The 24,666-nt window shown below is 43.5% G+C and overlaps 1 long non-coding RNA gene and 1 pseudogene across 2 annotated transcripts in view; both read right to left on the bottom strand.

The window, feature by feature from the left end:
• Window positions 1-22,631, bottom strand: part of LOC137959206 (uncharacterized) — a 40,256-nt gene extending 17,625 nt beyond the window's left edge. For both annotated transcript variants that reach the window (XR_011114051.1, XR_011114053.1), the window contains exon 1: window positions 22,100-22,631. This is a non-coding gene — a long non-coding RNA (uncharacterized lncRNA). The remainder of the gene's footprint in view (window positions 1-22,099) is intronic.
• On the bottom strand, window positions 19,939-21,626 carry LOC137959326 (uncharacterized; annotated as a pseudogene).
• Window positions 22,632-24,666: the final 2,035 nt, after the last annotated feature.

Below are 24,666 nucleotides of genomic sequence, written 5' to 3' on the forward strand. Positions count from 1 at the left end.
TGAGTGACTTGTTTTTGCCTCCTTCGTTGTGTAACTCTGTGTGATATTGAGTCCACAAAATAGTCCTTCTTAATCTTCCAACTTATATGATAAGGATGCCAGCTTATGGTAATCATGGTGGGTCCTACTTTGTATGGGCTTGGGCCCATCTTGTGGACCTTCCTTGGCCATGTGGCCCATCTTATAATACTCTTAGATATGTGGGCCTTCCTTGGTTGTGTGGGCTTGGGCCCTATCTTCCAACACTCCCCCTCAAGTTGGGGGTGAGAGAACATCAATAACTCCCAGCTTGCTATAAATGACGTATAAAATCTTTTTGTATAAAAAGGCAATCTTCCAATCTTCCAACACTCCCCCTCACACTATTGCTCTCTTCCATGATACCCAGCTGGCCAATTCAGGGGGGTATAACATAGATGCAATAATAAGTTCATCTGTCATGGTTTCCCAATCGTGATATTTTTTTATAGGGCCGATCATAGTTTCCCAACCGTGATATTTTTTGACAGGTTATTAAGTTTCTCCAACATTGTTTCCTAACAGTGATATTTTTTTATAGGGTATCCTCAGTCATGGATTCCCAATCGTGATATTTTTTTACGGGGTAATATAAATGATGATATGAGGCCACCTCTTCTTCAATAATAATATCTCATCCAAAGAGACATAATAGTAGCAGCTGTATATAACACGACCATCTTCCAACTCATATAGCATGAACAAAAATAATAAACCTTGTAGAAGGACCCATGAAATAATCATAATCCGATATAAATATTTCTTTCTTAGATGTTGAAGCTTCATCATTTGTGCTACCCTTTTCTTGAATATTTTGGTGACATAAACTCATCCACAACATATGGAATAAAATACCTCTTTCTTGTACTTCTTCTACTTCTCCCCCTCAAGCTGGGAGGTAATGGCAGTGATCCCAGCTATAACCAAATATCATAGATGTAGCAATAAGCCCATATAACAGAGATGTATAAATAAGACCTCAACCTTGGGAGAAGTGAGGTATTTTCCTGATATATCAACTCAAAAAGTGGCGCAAAACAATTGGCATAAATTCGGATTTTTCAATAGAACTGAATACCAGCATGACCTTTGATTCTTCCAATGCAAATATTTCTTTAAATATAGATCAGATTGACATGAAATTTCTCCTTCTGAAAAAAGACATAAATAAATTTCATCCAAATAGAACTTAACTTCATCAAACATAATTATAAGAAGATAAATAATCCGATATATTTCGGTCTTTGTCATCTGGCCGAACTAAGTATTGTTTTTCTTGTTTTTCCAGAATGACCATAGACTCTTCCAAGATCAATATCTCCTTATTAAAATATCATACCAATAATTGGTTGAATAGGTAAGAAAATAGATTTACGTATCTTTCTTTTGATATATATTTCTCTATATAAAGTCTCTTTATTGAGAGCATATAATACCTCGGAATTTGAGACTTTTTAATGCCGCTCGAACCTCTTTTTCAATCTGACCCTTGCTACTTCAAATATCGATTTATCTTTGTAGATATCTCAGATAAAAAATTGGTTGAGTAGGTAAAAGAATAGACTTCTAGATATATCTTTTGATATATATTTCTCCATATAAAGTCTATTTCTTAATAGCAAAAAAAAATATACCAAAGAATCTAAAGATTGATGTTGATGCTTGAACCTTTTTGCAATCTAATATTCTCTCATTCAAATATCGATATCTCTCTATAGTTAACTTTGATTGGAACAAATCATTTTTCTTTGGAAAGTAGACTCAAATATCTTTCTGTCAATATATAATTTATAATATGAAAAACTCCGTGTAGAGGTAAAAACGTAAAGAAAACTACGGACGGAGGGACTGAAAAAAATAACAATGAACCTAGACATAGGGTTTAGTGTTTAGAGAAAAGGATCACATTACCTCTGTTCGTTGATCGTCAACTAACAGAACCTGCTCTGATACCATGTTGAATTTATGAAAAAGAGAAAATATTCATTGACTTATTATAATCAGAGTACATGAACCTCTATTTATAATAGAGGAAGGTAGTAGAGTCCAATTATAATACAACTACCTTTGTCCCAATTATACCCAAACTCTAACACTTAAAGATAAGTCCTAGCATAATTAAATAACTCAACATAGATAAAAGGCAAACATAACTCAAACTAAAACTCTTCCTGGACGTGACTATAAGAGAAAGATACTTTTGTGAGTCTTTCTTGATCTTCCAATTAGGAAATTCATGCTTCCTATTCTAATTTGGGCAACATATTTATTATTCACTTATATTTTCTATTTAATGGAATGGACTGAAATTAAGTAGTCTAATTTTGTTAAGCCCATTAAGGAATATGGGCCAATTGAGTAGATACCATAGGGAATTATGGGAACCCTATATAAGGATACGCATTATGGTTATGGTCCCCAATATACTAAATCACATACAGTTTCCCTTCTCCCCATCCGGACGAGAAACGAAGGTCACATTGAGGAAATGTTGTGGTCTCTGAACATGGACCGAGTAATTCTTCGGCGGGAGAGGGTTTCTTGTATTTTCGAATCCGAATCTAGTCTCCTGATTTTGCTCAGATGACCTATGGTGACTAATTAAGGCCTATAGCGAGATGAAAGAGTGAGAAAAAGGAAAATCGATGGCGGAGAAAGATGAATCTGACTCGTTAAAGGGAGTCTGCACTTTGGTTTCTAGGGGAACGCCGACCCTGGTTCGTTGAAGAAGAACACAGATCCCTTCTAAATTTCTTCTTAATCCTCCATTCATCTCGATAGCCTAATAAAGCAAAGGCTCGAGCTATAGCGTTGTGGTTTATTACAATACGGCCCTCAACATTTCTACATGACATTAATAACTTAAAAGAACATAAACTTCCTAATGCACTTCACTTCTCCCTGCGTCGCCTCTGGATTACTCGTTCAGCTATCGAGTCCACAACATCACTCCCCTCCTTGAAAACGAGGTTATTCGCAAGTTCAAATGTGGGATAGACCTGGTGGAAGACTTCAAGGTCTTCCCAAGTGGCAGTGGTGAGGTCGTTGTGAGACCATTGAACCAACACCTCTTGTCGATGTGTGTTCTGACAAGCCTCCAAGATTTTAGACGGCATGAGAGATATCTGGCCATCCTCCATGGGCGGTAGAATAGGAGGTGAGGAGGTGCGCTGTCTTTGAAGGGCTTGAGGAGGGACACATGGAAAAAGTCGTGTATCTTTGCTTCTAGAGGCAGCTGAAGCTGATATACGATGTCCCCGACCTTTTTAGTAATTTAGAATGGCCCAAAATATTTGGACGAGAGCTTGTGCTTGCGGCCTACTAGGGAAGCTTGTCTGTAATGTTGGAGTTTGAGCCAAACAAATCACTTGTGTTATACTGAATGTCTTTGTGGCCCTGATCATAGTAGTCCTTCATACGTGCTTGGGCTTGGCTGAGTCGCTGGTGAATAATGGCCAATAACTGATCTCGATCAATGAGAGCTTTGACAACTGCATCGACCCGGGTAGAGCCATGATCATATGAAAGAAGACGGGGAGGTTCCCTATCGTACACTATTCAAAATGGGGTGTCCTGTAAGGCCGTAAGGAAGAGTTGTATGAGTACTCCGCCCACGGAATGCCGTCCACCCACCTCTTTGGGCAGTCCCTTGACAAAGCATCAACAGCTGCATTCAACCTACCCGCCTTGTGTTCCACTGTAAAGTCAAATCCCAGTAATTTACTAATCCACTGCTGCTGAGGTGAGGTAGAAATACGTTGATCCTGCAAATATTTCAAATTGTAGTGGTCCATGCGGATGAGAAAATATCAGCCCCATATATAAGGTCTCCAGTGGTGGACTGCCTTTGCCAAGCCAATCAGTTTGCGTTCATAGGCTGGTAACTTATGTTGATGAATTGAAAGTTGCCGGCTGAAATAGGCAATAGGATGGTTGGACTGTTGCAGCACTACCCCGATACCCCCTTCTGATGCATCACATTCAACCACGAAAGGTTCTTCAAAATTAGGCAACTGTAAGACCCGAGTGGTGGCGAGGCCTGTTTTCAGATTTTGGAAGGTTGTGAATGTTTCCTCATTTGAAACACAGACATTGTGACGTAGCAGGTTGGATAAGGGTGCTGCGAGTGCTGCATAGGTGGAAATGAACTTCCGATAATAGCCTGCTAGGCCCAAAAAACCCCATAAGGCTGAGAAATTTTGTGGAGGAGACCACTGTGTAACTGGTGCAATTTTGTTCGGGTCCACTGTGACCCCTAACGCTGTAATAATATGCTCCAAATAGGTTACCTGTGGTCGCCCAAAAGTACACTTGGTCCTTTTTAGATAAAGTCGATGTGCTTGAATCGTTGGAAAAACATGTGCAAATGCTCTAAATGTTGAGGCCAGGACTTGCTGAAAATTAATATGTCATCAAAGAATACTAACACAAATTTTCTGAGATAGTCAGTGAATACCTCGTTCATTAAGGCCTAAAATGTTGAAGGAGCATTGGAGAGACTGAAGGGCATGACCAGGAATTCAAAGTGGCCATGATGTGTCCTGAATGTTGTTTTATGAATATCCGGAGAATACATACGGACCTGATGATACCCTGAGCGCAAATCGAGCTTGATGAAAATTTGAGCTCCATATAGTTCATCCAATAAGTCATCTACCACCAGTATGGGAAACTTGTCCTTGATAGTCTTGGAATTTAATTCCCGATAGTACACGCAAAATCTCCAAGTATTGTCCTATTTCTTGACTAACATGACTGGAGCAGAGAAAGGGGTTGTACTCCTGCGGATGAGACCTTGCTCGAGCATTGATCTGCATTGTTTTTCCATTTCATCTTTTTGTAGATGTGGATAGCGATAGGGGCACACCACTACCACATCAGCACCAGCCTTCAAGGAAATTCTCTGGTCACACTGTCTCAGAGGAGGGAGGCCTATTGGTTCCTGAAAGACATCGCTATAATCATCTGTTGAATTTATGGAAAAGAGAAATACTTCATTGACTTATTGTAATCAGAGTACATGAACCTCTATTTATAATAGAGGAAGGTAGTAGAGTCCAATTACAATAAAACTACCCTTGTCCCAAGTACACCCAAACACTAACACTTAAGGTAAGTCCTAATATAATTAGGTAACTCAATATTGATAAAAGACAAATATAACTTAAACTAAAACTCTTCTTGGTGACCCTAAGATAAAGATACTTTTGTGAGTCCTTCTTGATCTTCCAACTGATGTGATAAGGATGCCAACTCTTGGTAATCATTGTGGGTCCTACTTCTTATGGGTTTGGGCCATCTTGTGGGCCTTCCTTGGTCATTTGGGCTTGATCTTATCTTCCAACACTCCCCCTCAAGTTGGGGGTGAGAGAACAACATGAACTCCCAGCTTGCTACAAATGATGTATAAAATATTTTTGTATAAAATGACACATCTTCCAATATGCCTTCATCTTCCAACATTCCCCCTCATGTTGTTGCGTCCTTCCATGAGGCCCTGCGGCATTCTAAGTGAGAGCAAAACTCAACTCCTAGCCAGTAAGTCATTGCTTCATACTCCAGTCTTAGTGTTGGATGTAGGGCACACTCCACTGCTATCGGTAGTGTGTCGATCGGCATTGCTCTGAAGTGTCCACCACCGTGTCCCTCCACAAGTGGTAGGAGAAATAAAATCCATTACACAGGGGGGGGGGGGGGGGGGGGGGGAGGATAACATGGATGTAATCATAAGTTCCTTAACCACAAATTATTGTAATCTTTTTTATGGGGATGAAGTTCCTTCGTCGTGGACTCCCAACCACAAATATTTTTCATCTTTTTGACTGGGATGAAGTTCCTCCGTCATGGACTTCCAACACAAATAATTTTTATCTTTTTTACGGGGATGAAGTTCCTCCGTTGTGGACTCCCAACCACAAATAATTTTCACCTTTTTGATAGGGATGAAGTTCTGTTGGGATCTTCCCGGGCCATGGATCTCGTCACCCTTCTTCCTTCTCTTCCCTCCAGATTGGCTGTTGACGCTGGGAGAGAACTCCTGTTCTTGGAACGTGTAATGGTGGGTCTAAGGACCCCTTGATTTGGTTAACCAAGTGTGATCAGTTCTTTTATCATCAAAAAACACCTACGAATGAGAAAGTTTATTTGGCCGCCTACCACATGCTTGATGAAGCGCTTCTATGGTACCACCAATTCCGAAATGACCAATTGGTTCAGGATTAGGCAACCTTTAGGTAGTCTTGCATGATAAGGTTTGGTCCTCCAGCTAGTAGTAATCCATTGGGCGAATTAATCAATTACAAACAAACTGGATCACTAGAGGTGTACCAAAAGACCTTCCAGGAAAGGTTAGCCTGAGCAAACTAGTTTGTCAATCATACCCAATATGTTCATATTTTTACTGCGGGTATGACAAAAGCTTTGAGACTGGAAATTGAATTACATGGTCCTATAGATTTGGACCACGCTATGAATTTAGCAAGGTCAATTGAGCACAAGCAGTGTCTTCTAGGGTCATTGGTCAGAAAATCAGCTTGGCTAGGAAGGCACAATGCCACTGCGCCAACCCCTTATTATGGACCTCCACGTTCTGGAGTCAGTGCAGCCCCACGCCCAGACAGCTCTAACTCGGCTCCACCTGTTCCTTACTTCAAAAAACTGAACAGACAGGAAATGGATTAGAGAAAGGCCAAGGGCCTTTGTTTTAACTGTGATGAACGTTATGTATATAGTCACCATTGCAAACAAATATTCAGTATATGTCTATGGGAGGATGGTGACGACATACTACCAGAGAAGAAGATTGTGGAGACAGACCAAGAGGGTCTAGAGATTTCCCTTCATGCCATGACTAGTCTACGCAGTTCTAGTACAATGCAGGTTAAAGCCCAGTTACATCATCTACAGTTACTAGCTTTAGTTGACTCAGGTAGTACACATAATTTTATCAGTCAGCCGATGGCAGAACAACTTGGGTTAGTAGTCCAGCAACAGACTGGCCTTTCTGTATCAGTAGCCAATGGGGCTAAAATTACCAGTGTGGGGATATCTCCAGCTACACACTTTGATATTGAGGGACACGCATTTATTGCAGATTTCCAAGTGATTCCACTTTCAGGATTCGATTTGGTACAGGGAATTAAATGGCTACAATTGTTGGGGCCAATACTATGGGATTTTCAAGCTCTGACCATGTCCTTCATAGAGGACCACCGTCAGAGTATATTGCATGGCACCCAAGCACCGGTGCCCTGCGCACTATAGGTTGTTTAGGTCCAGACCACAGCCAACTGTAAGTTATCTCAACTACTTACAGACTTTGAGGATATCTTTCAGGAACCTACTACTCTATCACCAATTAGGCACTGTGATCACCGTATCCGTTTGAAAACGGGCACTGAGCCTGTAGTGGTGCGTCCTTATCGTTACCCCCACATACAGAAGGATGAGATTGAAAGGCAGTGCCAGAAGATGCTAGCCCAGGGTATTATTTAGACCAGCAGGTCTCCTTTTTCCTCACCTGTATTACTGGTCTGCAAGCATGATAAGTCATGGAGGTTATGTGTGGATTACATGCAAATCAATGCGCATACCATAAAAGATAAATTTCCCATCCCAGTGGTGGACGAGTTGTTAGATGAGCTACATGGTGCTACTATTTTTACCAAACTCGATTTGAAATCTGGCTATCATCAAATCTGAGTTCACCCATCAGATGTGGAGAAAATAGTATTCTGCCTGCATCACGGCCATTTCGAGTTCCTCGTGATGCCATTTGGTCTCTCAAATGTGCCTTCCACCTTCCAGGCCCTCATGAATGAGGTATTTTCCTCTCTTGAGGAAATACATTTTGGTATTTTTTGACAATATTTTGGTCTATAGCAACAGTTGGGATGAGCATCTTCAGCACCTTCACCAGATATTTTCTCTTATCCACTCACATCATTTAGTTTTAAATCAATCCAAATGTTCTATGGGAACTTCAGAAGTGCCACATTATTTCAGCAGTTGGGGTGAAAGTAGACTAGAGTAAGATACAGGCCGTCACAGATTGGCCTCCTCCCACATCCATTATAGCCTTAAGGGGATTTTTGGGCCTAGCTGGGTATTATAGAAAATTTATTCGCAGCTATGGCCAGATTGCAGCTCCGCTCAACAACCTACTCAAAAAAAATACCTTTACCTGGTCGGAGACAGCTGCTCATTCCTTTTAGCAGTTGAAAGAGGCCTTATCATCCGCCGTCACAGGTTTGGTCTGATATTTCCATGGACTTCATAGATGGATTTCCCTCTTCGTCAGCCAAATCCGTTATCTTTGTAGTGGTTGATCGTTTCTCAAAATATGGCCACTTCATCCCTCTGGGGCATCCTTACACTGCAGCTCACGTCGCTCAGCACTTTATGGATAATATTGTCCGCTTCCATGGGATGCCTAATTCCATTACCAGTGACCGGGATGCCATCTTTACCATTACATTCTGAAAAGAACTATTCAAGCTGCAGGGCACAAAGTTAGCATTCTCTTCAGCCTACCATCCACGGACAGATGGTTAGACAAAGGTCGTCAACAGGATAATTGAGATGTATCTTCGTTGTTTCATGGTGGACTTACCTAAAAGGTGGGTTAAGTGGCTCGCCTGGGCTGAATTTTGTTACCACACCTCATACCACAGCGCACTCGGAACAACCCCATTCAAGGTAGTATATGGTAGAGACCCATCCAGCCTTTTATCATATGAACCCGGTGCCTCCAAGGTCGCCACTTTGGACCAAGCATTAGCCGAAAGAGACAACCTTGCTCACTGAGTTGCGTACTCATCTCCAAGAGGCACATCATACTATGAAGTTGTATTATGACAAGAAGCACCGGGAAGTCTTTTTTTCTCCAGGAGATTATGTATGGCTGTGTCTCCAACACTATAGGCAGTTGTCGCTGATAGCCTCCAAACGCCACAAGCTCTCTCCGAAGGGAAGGAGAAAGCAAGTATTGAGAAAATTAGAGTAAATAGGTCGGATTCTCCCTTTGAGGTCCAGGTCGAGCTTCCTTCGAAGCTCTATCATTCTATTCGATTTCCATCATTCCACGTTCCAAAAAAAAGAATCCTCTTCCAGCGTCAAGAACAACCATGGAGGGAAGAGAGGAAAGAAGGGTGACTCGATCCATGGCTCGGGAAAAACCTAACATCAAACCCCATCAGTTTACTCAACCAGTGCTACTGAGGAGAGGTGGTGAGACGCTGCTAAAGAAGATACTTCAGGCTTGAATGATTGGTCCGAATAAGAAATGGGCGCCCCCAGAGATAGGGCCTCCAATGCTAGACGGCTTTAGCTAAACTGATCAATTCTCTTTCATAAGCCGCAAGTTTGTGATGGTGTTGGCCAAACTGTCGGATGAAATAAGCGATCGGGTGGCCTTGTTGCTGTAACACTACACCTATACCCCCGCCCGAAGCATCACATTCCACTACAAATAACTCATCAAAGTCTGGTAACTTCAAAACTGGTGCTGAAGATAACTGCTGAAAGGAATGATCCACTGGCTCGGACCAACTGAAAGCATTTTTCCTGAGGAGATAGTTGAGCGGGGTTGCAATCTATCCGTAGTTGCGGATAAATTTTTGGTAACAACTAGCGAGGCCCAAAAATCCCCTTTACGCTGTGATGGATATGGGAGGAGGCCAGTCTGGATGGCCTGAATCTTGCTCTGGTCAACCTTTACCCCAACAGCGAAAATAACGTGGCCCAAGTATGCCACCTCGGTTGTGCCCATAGAACATTTGGACTTGTTTAAAACCAAATGACGTGAACGGAGGAGAGTAACTAGCTGGTGAAGGTGCTGAAGGTGTTCGTCCCAATGTTTTCTATACACCAATATATCATCAAAAAAGACTAGAACATATTTCCGTAAGAGAGAGCTAAATACCTCATTCATGAGGGTCTGGAAAATGGATGGAGCATTGGAGAGACCAAAGGGCATCATCAGTAGGAACTCGAAATGCCCATGGTGCGTGCGGAACGCGGTCTTCTCCACATCTGAAGGATGAACTCTAATTTGATGATAACCTGACTTCAAGTCCAGCTTTGTAAATATAGTAGCGCCATGTAACTCATCTAACAACTCGTCCACCACAGGAATGGGAAATTTGCCTTTAATTGTGTTTGCATTGAGCTGCCTGTAGTCCACACAAAATCTCCAGGACTTGTCATGTTTTTTTACCAGTAACACCGGGGATGAGAAAGGAGACCTACTGGGTTGAATAATTCCCTGGGCGAGCATATTTTGGCACTGTCTCTCAATTTCATTTTTCTGTAAGTGGGGTTAACGGTAAGGTCGAACCACCACAGGTTTTGTCCCTAGTTTCAATCTGATGCGGTGATCACAGTGGCGAATAGGCGGAAGAGCAGAAGTTTCCTGAAATAAATCTTCAAAGTCTGTAAGTAATTGAGATACCTTACAGTGCTCGGTGCTCTGGACCTGAATTGCCTGAAGTGTGCAGGGCACAGTAGTATCTGTGTCATGCAAGGTGATCTGACGCTAGCCCCCTGTGAAGGTCATGGTCAGGGCCTGAAAATCCCACAAGATAGGGCCCAACATCTAGAGCCATTTAACTCCGAGTACCAAATCAAATCCTGCCAGTGGAATCACCAAGAAATCGGCAATAAAGGAGTGGCTCTCAATACAAAAGGGGGTGGCTGTAGAGATACCCACACTGGCAATTTTTGCCCCATTGGCCACTGCGACTGAGAGGCCTGTTTTCTGCTTGATTACCAACCCAAGTTGTTCTGCCGCTAGCTGACTTATGAAGTTGTGCGTGCTGCCAGTGTCAACTAAGGCTAGTAACTGTAGAGAGTGCAACTTGGCCTGAACTTGCATTGTGTTGGGACTGTGCGTGCCAGTCATGGAATGGAGTGAAATAGCTGAGGCATCATGTTCTGTCTCAACACTGTCTTCTTCTAGGAGTATTTCCTCAGTATCCTCACAGAGAAGCACACTGAATAATCTCTTGCATATGTGACCCTGGACATACTGTTCATCACAATTAAAACAAAGACCTTTCACCCTCCTCTATTCCTTCTCTTGTCTATTCAATTTTTTTACGTATGGTACTGGCGGAATGGAGGAAGAACTCTCTGCACGTGGAGCTGCATTGTGTCCAGTACGTAGGGGCCCTAAATAGGGTGAGGGCACAGTGGTGTTGCCCTGCTTGGCCAAGTTGGTCTGCGGACTAGGGGTTCCTTCAGAACTCACTATTTAGTATCAATGGTCCTGGCCAAGTTCATAGCGTGGTCCAAATCTCTATGTTCATGTAATTCAACCTCCAGACGCAGGGCCTCTGTCAAACCAGTAGTAAAAAGGTTAACTGTTATGAACTCATTAAGGGCTTATTTGCAATTTCTATTCATTAGGAGTTTATTTTCAATTTCTATTCATTAGGGGTTTATTTGCAATTTCTATTCATTAGGGGTTTATTTGCAATTTCTATTCATTAGGGTTTTATTTGTAATATTTTGAACATTAGGAGTTTATTTGTAATATATAGAACTTATGGCCTTTGGCATGTTTTCCCTAACTCCCTATATAGGGACGTGAGATGAATGAAGAAATTAAGTATTGAGAAAATTAGAGTTAAACAGGTCATATTCTCCCTCAGAGGTCTAGGTCGGATTCTCGCTTTGAGGTCCAAGGTCGAGCCTCCTTCAAGGCTCAATCCCTTCCTCCCCACGCTGGAAGAAATCGTCCGGTTGTTGATCCTAAATGGGCCATAACAGCTTGGTATTAGAGCGTACCAACCGTGGTGAATCGTTTTCCTGGGAGGATTTGCGTCGACATTTGGTGGAACAGCATCCAGTTATGGAAAAACAGCATCAGGCCATGGAGGAAATCAAGACGGACATGTACGTCGTGAAGGACATATTACAGCGGATCAAACGGCTACTGGATGAGGAAATGGGTCGTGGTCAGACGCCGCCTGGCAGTTCCACTCTTCTCACCGAGCACCACCATTCCCGCCCGGCCCCAACCCCACCACTTCTGCGCCATCAAACCCCTCCCCCACCTAGGGCTCCTCTGCGCCTAGCACAACCTTCGTCGGCCAAAATGCCCATTCGGGAGCTCTTGGTCACGGAAAACCTCCCCCAAATTTTGACACCAGACGGCGGCGACCCCAAATCATGCACACTAGAGGGGTTTTTCCCCACCCCTGTCTCATGGGAAGCCATAACTCTTCCGGTACAACGGATGCTTCTAGTGCGAAGGATCGCAGACTCAAAAAAGCTTTCCGAACTCCCTAAATCAAAAGGCGGGGACCCAGATTTTGGGAAATTAGAAGACATTTCTACCCAAATCCCGTCGATACAGGCTGATTTGTGTTCGACCTCCCAAATCCCCTTCTCACGGCTAGCAGCACCTCTTCCCGCACAGCAGACCGAAGTATTCCCATCTGCCTCAGTCACGACGAATCAATTCGACCCTCCCTCCTCTATCATCGACAATCTACCAGCACCGACAGCAACAAGAGTCCACCGAAAAATGAGGAAGCGCCGTCGGAAACTTGTTCGGTGGGAGGTGACTTCCGACCATCACCTCCCAATCGCAATTCCCCTCTCAGCAGCACCGAGGGAACCCAACTTCCAAATTGGGTGGGTGTGGCTCAGACAAAATTTTCGGGGGGATTTGGCTTCCGGCCAACAGCTATCAGTTCCCATCTCCTTCTCGGCAATCCAGTGGGGCAACCTCATCCATGCAATCGCGAGGCATTGTCAAAATGGCAGCTTCGTTTCGGCTTCTCTGGTTTTTGATAGAATGGTCAAGGCAGGTTCTCAGCCCAACTCTATTACTTATTCGTGTTTGATTCATGGTCTTTGCAATGTTGGAACAATTGATGAAGCACTGGATCTCATCAAGGAAATGGTGGAGAAGGACCTTGGTCCAACGGTTTCTACCTATACACTTCCTCTCACATCTCTCTGTGAGGCTGGTCATCTCACGGAAGCATGTGATCTGCTCATTGACATGAGAAAAAGATGTGTTTGTCCTAACGTTCAAATGCACACAGGTTTGATCCCTGGTTTGTTTAGAGTGGATTAGTTTGAAATTGCTAGTGGCTTGTTTCACAAGATGTTACAAGATAGTGTGGTTACTTTGATAAATGGATATTGCCAATTGGGAAATCTGAACAATGCAATGAGATTGCTGAATTTCATGCAAGAGAATGGATGTGAACCGAATGAGTGGACATTTACAGAACTGATTTGTGGATTCTTCAAAATGGGTACGTTGGTTGTGGCTTTAGATATGTTCAATAAAATGGCAGCATGTGGATTAAATCCACATTAGGTCAGTTATACTGCCTTAATAGATGGATGTTACAAGAGGGAGGCGATGGGCCTGGCACTATCGTTGTTGGACAAGATCAAGGAGATTGGTTGTAGACCTAATGTGTGTACATATAATGTGATATTTAATGGATTTTGCACACAAAATAGGTTACCATAAGCAGAAAAGCTCTGTAGAGAAAGTGCAGAACAGGGGTTGTCCCCCATTGTTGTAACCTATACAACTTTGATTGATGGTTTGTGTAAGAGTGGGGCCACCAGTCTTGCATTTAAAGTGGTTGATGAGATGATGAAGCACGATTGCCTACCAAACCTTCACACTTACAGCACACTCATCTATTGATTATGTCAAGAAGCCAACGCCATGGAGGCCGAGCTTCCATTTAAAGCAATGCGCTCTTATAAAGAGTAGGTTCCAGATCTAGTGACTTATACTTCAGTAATAGACGGACCCTATGGTGTTTTGCTGAAAGGCTTGCAGAAGGATCAAGACTTTCTTGAAGAAGACCACATTGATGGCTATCTTTCCACAGGAAAGGCGAGAGGTTCTACCACTGTTGCTGGTCTCTTAGACAGGTTGTTGGAGAATGGTTGTGGGCCATATTTTGATACATATTTTAATTTACTAGTGGGTTTATGGAGACAGAAGTCAAGGCATTTGTCTCATACATGCGTGCTTATAAAGAGCCTCATTGCACCTTCATATTCAGATGGAAGGACTTGTTGGCCAGATAAAGTATACTACAGAACAATTGGGAACTGGTACTGCCTTGCAAAAAAAAAAGCAGCACTGTGCCGCTTTGGAGTATGGACAGAAACACAACATCCGACGCATAGTTGTTGTTCGTGATGTCGCTGAAGCTCTTCTCCTTATCTATGCAAGATCAGATGAATCTAGGAGATCCATATGTGGCCCCCATGCAATACGGGCACATGATTTAGTTGACAAGACCGAGCATGTTTTCACAGTATAATTATCCTCAAAATTTTGTCAATGGTGACGATGATATTTGTCTGAGCTCTGAGAGGGTGATGAGTTTAAGATGGTATAAAAAAAAAAAAAAATTGCTCCTCTGCTAGGTAGCTCTACTTTTGTACAGACAGACCATTCTACATTCAAGCTTGAGGACAAGTACGTTCTCCAGGAGGGGAGTAATGTTATGGACTCATTAGGGGTTTATTTGCAATTTCTATTCATTAGGAGTTTATTTTCAATTTCTATTCATTAGGGGTTTATTTGCAATTTCTATTCATTAGGGGTTTATTTGTAATTTGTTGAACATTAGGGGTTTATTTATAATTTGTAGAACTTATTGCCTTTGGCATGTTTTCCCTAATTCCCTATATAGGGAAGTCAGATGAATGAAGAAAGTAAGTATTGAGAAAATTAGATTTAAACAAGTCAAATTCTCCCTCAGAGGTCTAGGTCGGATTCTCCCTTTGAGGTCCAAGGTCGAGCCTCCTTCAAGGCTCAATCCCTTCGTCCCCACGCTAGAAGAAATCGTCCGGTGGTTGATCCAAAATGGGCCATAACATTAACATACTGGGAGGGCTTGTCATTGGTACGGGCTCTGGCCAAGCGTTCCTGGAAGGTCTTTTGGTACACTTCAATTGTGCCCGTCTGTTTCAAATTCACCAATTCGCCCAACGGATTGCCACTGGCTGGAGGACCAAACCTCAGCATGCAAGATTGTTTAAATACATCCCAATTCGGAACCAAATGTTCATTTGTGAATTGGTGGAACCATAGAAGCGCTTCATCGAGCATGTGGAACCAGATCAAGGGGTCCTTAGACCCATCAAATGTAGGAAAGTCCAATTTAACATACCTGGGAACCGAATTAGGGGCAGTAGCATGAAGTCCAATTGGGGGATGTGGGTGGCGCAGCTATGGTGGGTGATTCGCTGCCGGTGGTGTATAGCTTCCCGGTGGTGGCTCTCGAAGCCCATTGCCCTCCTGTCACAGGAGGAGCTGGATTGACGCATCCATGGCCGAACGCAGGGCAGTCGTGGTCTAACGAACCTCATCAATGGATTCCTTTGTCCGTTGACGATTTTCATCAATCAGTTGACACAAATCCTCTGGGGAAGAGGAATCCCCATGGGTGGACCTGTCTGATACCAAGATGTTGGGATCTTCCCGGGCCATGGATCTCGTCACCCTTCTTCCCTCTCTTCCCTCCAGATTGGCTGTTGACGCTGGAAGAGAAATCCTGTTCTTGGAACGTGTAATGGTGGAAATGGATTGAGCCTTGAGGAGGCTCAACCTGGACCTCTGAGGGAGAATCTGACCTGGCTAAAACTAAATGATTCAATGTTTAATCTTCATTCAGCTCTTTGTCCCAATAAATAGGATTGGGGATGAAATTACAACTCAGACCCATGGGTCACATGGTTCACGCAAAATTACATTCAAACCAAACCAAACCAAATTCACCATACATGAAAAGGGAAGTAGCATAATTTAATTCCTACGTCTGTTGATAACTCGGGATGCTATGGAGTCCATAACATCTGATGAACTACATAGGAGATGTTTGGACGAGTAGTGGTCAAATATATAAGACTCACTACCAGACGGCGATAAAGAGTCGGATCTTCAAGGAGAGTCCCTTCATTTTTTTTATATTTGACATTGACCTCCATAGGGTAGCCACCGAAGATGTGTCCTCCAACCCAGTGAGTGTAATAAGATATTGAATATACTTATGCTGGTTTAAGAAAATACCAGTGGGTTTGTGATGTACATCCAGTCCTAAGAAATACGTGAGTTGCCCAAGTTCCTTCACATGAAATGTGGCATGTAGCACCTGCTACAGCTTGGTAATCAGTCCAGAGTCAGTGCTAGTAATAATGATATCATCCACATAAACCAGGAGAATAACCATGCCCACGGCAAACTTATGATAGAATAGAGATGAATCATAATGACTTTGTGTAAACCTGCGGAGAGTAAATGTGCCACGAAATTTCTCAAACCAAGCCCGGGGGCTTGCTTAAGCCCATACAGAGGATGACGAAGCTTGCAAACCTGATCAGGAGAGGAGGCAGCCATACCCGAGGGGAGCTGCATGTATACGTCTTCCTAGAGGTCACCGTGGAGAAAGACATTCTTCACATCCATCTAATTCAGCGGCCAGGACTGTGAGGCTGGAATATCTATAGTACGGACTGTGGTCATCTTGGCAACCAATGCAAATGTTTCCTCATAATCAATCCCATATTCCTGCCTGTTCCCCAGCGCCACAACGCTGGCTTTGTACCTATCCAACGATCCATCTAAACACAACTTGACAAAGAATACCCATTTACTCCCAAGAGGCCGAATAGTAGGAGGGCAAGTCATAATGTCCCAAGTGTGATTTTCTTCGAGCACTTGTGGTTCTGTTTGCATTGTCTTTTGCCAACATTCATGTGCCATAGCCTATTTATAGCCAGAAGGAATGGAAATAGAAGACAAAGTAGCTGCAAGTGATACAGGGGAGGGGAAACCATACCTGGCAGGAGGGTAAGAACAATGCATGGATCTGCGAAGAGTGATGGGAGTAGGAGTAGAGGGAGGATCAAGATCAAGTGCCAGGTCAGGATTGGGAGGGGGCAACGATGCAGTGGGGTAAGGCTCATCAAAGCTCGGTAGGCTAGACAAAGATGCAGAAGGCAGTGTAACTTGAGAGGGAAAGAAATATTGATTTTCAAAGAAGACCACATTCCAAGAAACACGGACTCGACGTGCCGGGGATCATAGCAAACATAGCCCTTTTGAGAAACAGCATACCCAAGAAATTCACACATAACTGCTAGGGTTGAAAGTTTATGTCGTTCATGATCAGGTACAGGCACAAAACAAACACAACCAAACATCTAAAGATCAGTGTAGGACGGAGAATAACCAAATAATTTAACAAATGGAAAGACATGATGCAAGGTAGGCGAGGGTTGGCAGTTGATTAAATGGATAGAGGTAGAGAGAGCTTCACACCAAAATTGAGAAGGAATGGATGATTCAATGAGAATGGTGCGGACCATATCAAAAAGGTGTCGATTGTTTTTGCTCAGCAACGCCATTTTGTTGTGCTGTTGAGGGACACGAATGCTGAGAGATAAAGCCTTTGCTTTGAAGAAATTCATGGAATTCAGCCGACATGTACTCACCTCCAGAGTCGGAGCGTAGTAATTTAATGTGTGCAGAGTACTGTGTTTCAATGAGTGCAAGAAACCTCTTTAAAATGACAAAAAATCAGACTTTGCCTGCAAGAAGTAGACCCAGGTAAATCGACTAAAATCATCAATAAAGGTGACAAAGTACTTATTTTGTGCATGCGAGACAACAAGAGCAAATCCCTAGACATCACTATGAATAAGGTCAAAGCAGTGGGAGGCATGCGAGGCATGATGAGGAAATGGTAGAACTTTACTTTTGCCAAGTTTGCATGATGAACAGTCAAAATAAGTATCAAGAGAAGTACAGTCTTGATTGCCTAATAAACCCGATTTAAACAATGTACAAAGAACATCCAAGTTTAGGTGGCGTAGACGTCCATTCCACATGTTAGTGCTAGAGCCAACAATATTATAGGCAAAAAAAAGTACAGGAGAACGTGGAATAAAGGTGGAATGAAAGACTTTAAGTGGAAATAGCCTGTCGACTTTGGGCCCCTTCGCGATCACCTTCCCCAATGCTTGATCATGAACAATATAGCCAGAGTGAGAAAACTAAACATTACAATTTTTATCAACCAGTTGACCAACAGACAGAAGGTTTGTCGATAGGTCAGGGGATACAAAGACATCAGCTAAAGAAGAAGAGAGATCAGTAATAGCACTGATAGACAGAGTGCTACCATCATCAATGTTGATATATAGGTTGCCATCATACTTTCTAACATTTGAAAGAGACCCTACATTGCTGGCCATGTGGTTAGAGGCACCGGAATCAAAATACCATGGCTGAGTAGAGATTTTCTGCTTACCTAAGATAACAAAAGTAGAAAAAGTAGATATGATCATCTATTGTACCATTTCAGGAGTGAGAGTGATCAAACTTGCAGGTGCTGGAGAAACCGGAAGTGCAGTGATGGGGACGGCAGTCGGCAATGTTGTAGAACTATAAGTACCGGTGGAGGTATGATAATTTGTATTCTTCTTCTTTTCATGGTGAGTAGGGCAAGCTGCGATGAGAAGACCCGACTTCTTGCAGTAGTTACAGGACTTCTTGGGGCATTCCCAAGAAAAGTGACCATATGCATTGTAGTGGAAGCACTGAACAAAACTCATGTCCCGACCCTTGTTTTTCCCTTGTGCTACATAAGCCACTGGAGCCGAGATATCAGTCTGGACTAGATGTTCCATCCCGGCCTGAGTAGCAAGGTGCTGCTCTTCCTTTAGAAGTTCACTCAAACAGGCATCCAGTGATGGCACTGGATGACGATTCATTAGATGTAATCGAGCAATCTCAAATTTTGGACATAGCTTCATCAAGAATTGGTCCCATTTACTGGTTTCATGTACGGCTTATATTATAGAGAGAGCAGCAACCGGGACATTCTCATAAACAATATCAGTGTAGACTACCCACAGATTTTGGAAGCCCGAGAAATGTTCTTCAATGGAACGGCCTCCTTGTGTGAAATTTGCCAGTTCATATTTGACTTGAAATCGACACACCGTGCTGGTTTGGTGATAAACCTTGTGGAGGTAGATCCACATATCCGCTGCAGTTTTGTAGGGCCTCGGATTAAGGACTAGATGAGGCTCAATGGATCCAAGTATCTAGGTCATGACTCTAGCATTCATGGTAGTCCATTTTGACAATGCTTCAGCATCGCAAGGTGATGGATCACTCCCATCAATATGACCCCATAAGTCTTTTTCCATGACAAATAGCTGGAATTGAAATTTCCAAGCACTGTAGTTCTTACCCATGAACCGAATAGGAGAGAAATCTAACTTGTCTATTGACATGTTAAGACCGAAATTTTGCTGAGAGTTTCAGAAATACCACCCATCGGCCAACAAATTCCGAGTCTACTGATAAGCCCCATTTCCATGGATCAGCCACCAGACGATTTCTTCCTAGTTCTAGTGTTGAAGACGATGAAGGAAGGGTTGTAGTTCTCTTTGAACGTCAACTAGTTGCTGGTGAGTTTAGAGAGAAGAGAGAACAGAGGTGAGAGTAAGGCTGGCGAGTTCAGTGAAGGAGATGAGTAACTGCGTGAAGAGAGTGGAACGTCAAAGGAGAACCTGATTTCTACTTTACCTACAGGAACTAACCTACTGAATTTTCTTCCCATTCATTACCTTACGATGCATACAAATAGTTCACGCCAACAAGAGTTTAGGCAAAAATTACAAAAATGCCCATGAGGCGTATTTAATTCCAAATAGCATAAAACAGAAAATAAACTAAATGACTACTTAACTGACTCAGTCAGGGTAATTGACTCGGCCATGGTGTCTCAGCCTAACTCGGCTCACTATTTGGTCCATAACATCTCACCCCTTCTGGAGAACGAGCTTGTCCTCGAGCTCGAAGGTAGAGTCAAAATTCGGATCACTTGTAGTTTTATGTTTTCCTACTAGGCCTCCTCATCCCCGGTTGGCAATAATTTCAAAATACCCGGGGCTACGAGTGACTAAGAGCACAACTGTCATATAGCTGGAGAGTGGTTCAGCGCATATCTCAAGATCTCCCTCCATGCGAACCTTCTTAGCTTGAACACCAAGAGGATCTTGGTTCACTGCTACCACTTCCTTATTGCCAATAATTTTCAAGGTTTCCTTGGTGGCATTCTGCACATCACATCCAATTAGGAGAGGTGCCTTAGAGATAGCCCATAAACTGAAGTGTGTTATGTATTCATCATTGGTCATACCTCCATTTCCTACCTTACGCATGTCTGAATCATTCCAACCACCAGGCCGTGCAAGCGCTGCATACACGTCCTTCATATCAGCGCTGGAGACCATGCCCTCTTCAAGTTTTCTAGCAGTCCGTAAAGCACTCAACCCAGGTTCTTTTGGCATCTCCAAACCCTTAGCAGAGCCCCCAGGATCATGAGTATCAATCCCAAGCAAGTGCCCAAGACCATGAGGCAAGAAAATAGAACACAATCGCTCAGCCATCATATCATCAACATCACCATTAATTAAGCCACCAGCCACCAAAGACCCGAGAATAACTTTCTCTACTAGCTTGTGCATGTCCATCCAGCTTACTCCAGGTCTCATTGTAGAGACAACGTCATTATGGGCCTTAATGACTGCAGTATAGAGAAGATGTTGATCACTCGTAAATTTACCATTCACAGGAAAAGAACAAGTTATGTCATAACCATAAAAATGGTATTCAGCTCCCATATCTAGTAGTGCCATGTCAGCATCGTGTAAGATCCTGTTATTTGGAGCAGCAGCATGCCCATAATAAAGAACAGAGCTACTTTCACCAGTAGCACATATGCATGTTTATGAACAATATCTACAGCCTCCATACAAGTACACATGATGGAGAAACAGGCTCTCCAACTGATACTCTTTCATGCCCACTTTTGTTTTGTGCATAACCTCAATAGGAGCCTCCAAACTTATCTCATTAGCATACTGTATGAGTTCAAGCTCCATTCCCAACTTAAATATACAGCATTCAATCAAGATAGGATGCAATGTACTACGGTCTGTATGAGTTCAAGCTCAATTCCCGACTTCAATATACAGCATTCAGTCAAGATAGGATGCAATGTACTACGGTCTGGTTCAAACTTCTCCATTTCCTCAAGCTATGTAGGTTTGGAAAATTTGTTGCTATCAGTATTAAGCCCGTACAAGAGAAACAAGAATGGCTGTCCCAATCATTGGTAGTGATCATAAAGCACCTTCACCATTTGATCAGTGTAGCAAACCATGTTGACCATGTATCTTTGCTTGAAGTATGATAAGGGTTTTATTTCTCCCAGCCAAACAGCATAATCATCAGACAACCTGGGCGCAAAGAGGATGGATTTTCCAGAAGCAATGCCTATTGCGAGTCAGGTTCCCTTACTCCAAATAGGTAAGCAAAATAACTCTCTTGCCTGAAGAGTATGACATGGTCAGAGCAGTAGACTGCAAACTTTAGAACAAGAGATCCCATCCTCACTGAGAAGGAGAAACTATGTAGCAGTTGCGACACTGGAAGGCTTATTCGAACAAAGAAGAAGTTTAAATATGCAGAAACATGCAGCACTGATTCCTCTTTCTTCACATACCCGACAGTAGCTTGAGCTCAAATAGCATAATCATTGAACACGCAGGCATTCTTATCATTATATACAGCATTACTGCATACTTTTGCAATCTCAAAGGTAACAAATCCAAAACAGAGAGCATCATACAATTCATCCAAAAAAAAATTAACACAAGTGTTTTAAAGGGACTGTTACTGCTGGAACAATTGACCAGAAACAGCCACACTAATGCCATGTTCATCCACAACTAAATAATTCGTCCCAGCAAAATGGATATAATTCCTCCACAAACAAAATGTCAGCACCCCATTGTCAAATTGACTACCCAAAAGAATTCTATCTCCCTTCCCAAGGAAGTACCCTAAACCCTGAAGCCAATATCTCAACAAGCAACATAGAAAAATCACTTCTCTGTTCTTCAGCCCAACTAAACACACTCAACGCCATCGTAGAGTGTTTTCTTAAAAATTCGGGGGATTTGGGGACGGGCAAAACAAATTTCAGAGAATTGGAGCTAAAGAACTTACCACCAGAGGAATTCCAGTCGGGTTCCCACCTCCACGCGCGGGTTGCCAATGGTCGATCTGTGCCGTAGCTGGCAAGTTCCCAACGGCGAACAGCAGCCAAATGGGGCTGATGTGTCGAATAGGTCTGGCGGTCGTTGGAGTGCTCCTTGTTTTCGAACTTCCGGGTTCTGGATTTTGGTGCTTTTCTGTGTGCATCTGGCCGAACAACGCTGGTGTTCGGCTCGGGGTTCCCACGGTTGGAGGGTTTAGGTCGAACGAAGACCTGTGAATCCACATCGGCCTTTTCTGAAGAGGGTTGAGGCAGAACGACTGGGATTTTTTCCGAGACAGAGTCAGGTTGGGAAGGTTTTGTCTTGTGGTTTATGGCATGGACAGGCTCCACTGTTGGACGCAGAGGAAGTGGAGGTGGTGGTGGGGGAAGGGGCTGCTGGACACTCCTTGGGTGATGTTGTGCGGGACGCAGAGGATGCAGTGGGGTTGGGTGAAGACGTGGCTGATTAGAAGGCCTGTGGAAACATCCCGGCAGGGGAGCAATTCGTGGTCCCTGTAGGTGGAGAATCTGGAGCAGTCTCCTGAATTTGGTTCATGCCTTGAAAGCAGCCATGGTGGCTTGCTGAGCAGCTTGGGAAGCTTGTATTGCATCAATATATGATGGTCCTGGGTTAAGTACTTATGTCTTTCGCTCATAACAGGCCGGTCTTTTGGGTAGTATTGGCTAGGTGCTTTACATTTGGTATCAAAGCAGGCTCCCTCGTTGCGAGTTCGAGTCCCGAGACGCGTAAAGGCCAGAATAAAATACCGGTAGGTCCTTGTGATAAGCCTTGGGTCGGGCCAATGTCGTTGCGCGGGCGCAAAGACTGGATTAAAATACTGGTAGGTCGCGTCTAGGTATTATCGCGGTCGGGCTAGTGTCGTTGCGCCGCCGTGGTCGTTGGTTCGCGAAGGTGGGTTGTGATGTGATGGTCCTGGGTTAAGTACCCATGTCTTCCGCTCCTAACAGGCCGGTCTTTTGGGTAGTATTGGCTAGGTGCTTTACATTCTGTTACGGTCTCGGATCTGACACAAGGGTTCGTTGGGAGGATCTTGGATCTACCACGGGTTACAGGTCTGCCATGCATTACTATAGGGATAGTAGGAAGACATGGGGAAAATGAAGATCAATGAAGGATGGGAGAATACGTGGTTTTTTAGGAAAACCCTAACCTCAAGATCAAGAAGGTGACCTCAAGCCTATTTACGCTAGATTTAACCTAATTCTCAATACTTCAATGTTTGTCTTTCTCATTACTCATAACCCTTTAATAGGGTTCACCCTGTTAGGGTTTAAGATAAAATATTACAAAAATACCTCTATAAATAAAATATTTCAAAAATACCCATGTGGCCTAAAACTGAAATAAATAAAGTAAATTAAAGAAAACAACTAAAATAATAATGTTATTGCGTGCATAACATTACACCCCCTGGAAGACGAGCTTGTCCTCAAGCTCAGAAGTAGTGTCTGTATGCCGACGTCTCCACCTGTGCCCGAGTAGCATCCGCGATCTCTATGTTCGCCCGCTGGACGCCCAAAAACTGGAGCATGCCATCTAGGGTTTTTATTTTTTTTAAGTTGGTTCGGACCAAGTTGGCCTGAGTTGACTCGATGCAGTCCGCCCGGTCCCGTGCGAGACTCAGCGGACTGCGCCGATTAAATTTTCCTAAGTTAGGAAAATTTAATCGGACCCCTTCTTCCACCTGTAGCAGATCCCGAACTGGGCGGACGGCGGTATTTTCGAAAGCGTCGCCGACTGGTCTTTTGCTGAAATATCGCCGACGGGTCTTCTGCTGGAATGTCACCGACTGGTCTTCTACTGAAATGTCGCCGACGGGTCTTCTGCTGAAATGTCGCTGACGGGTCTTCTGTTGGAATGTCACCGACGGGTCTTCTGCTGGAATGTAGCCGATTGGTCCTCTGCTGAAATGTCACCGATGGGTCTTCTGCGGAAATGTCGTCGATGGAATCTCCTACTTCTCCGGTGGTGAAGAGCAGCCCGTTGGGGCTTCGCCATTGGGAGAGTTCCAGAGACAGAGGGCTCTCGAAAATGTGTGAATCTCTGTTTCTCAGCCCCCCGGAGCAAAGACCCCTTGATGAAATTTAGCCTACAGTGCCGACGGAATCTCCTGTTCCCTCCGATTTTTTGTCTCATTGCGATAGTGTGGGGAGCTTTTCCCATTCCCGATTTTCTAACAAAGGGTGTGCTGAATACCCTTCCATTTTTGGAATTTCTGAATCCCCACTGTCGGATGTCGCCGCCGCTGGAGATACAAAGAACTCTTTCGAGTTCTTGCGTCTTCTGTTCGTCCAAGAGAGCGTCTCCCGTGACGATTTTATCTACCGCAGCAATGAGATGAGGATTGCTTGAGGAGGGGGCATAATACCCTTCAGAGATCCCAAAAACGGAGGTCCCGCCGGCTGATTGTGGAAATGTTGAGGTCGAAATTGACTGAGATTTCAAAGGTGCGATTTCAGAAATGTTGAGGCCAAAATCAACGCCTTTTTGCTCGTCTAAATTAGCACCCGCCTC

This window comes from Aristolochia californica, unplaced genomic scaffold, assembly GCF_029961685.1.
Source record: "Aristolochia californica isolate CCGP_79_NKW_82.1479 unplaced genomic scaffold, dmAriCali1.0.hap1 SCAF_1, whole genome shotgun sequence".
Lineage (NCBI taxonomy): Eukaryota > Viridiplantae > Streptophyta > Magnoliopsida > Piperales > Aristolochiaceae > Aristolochia > Aristolochia californica.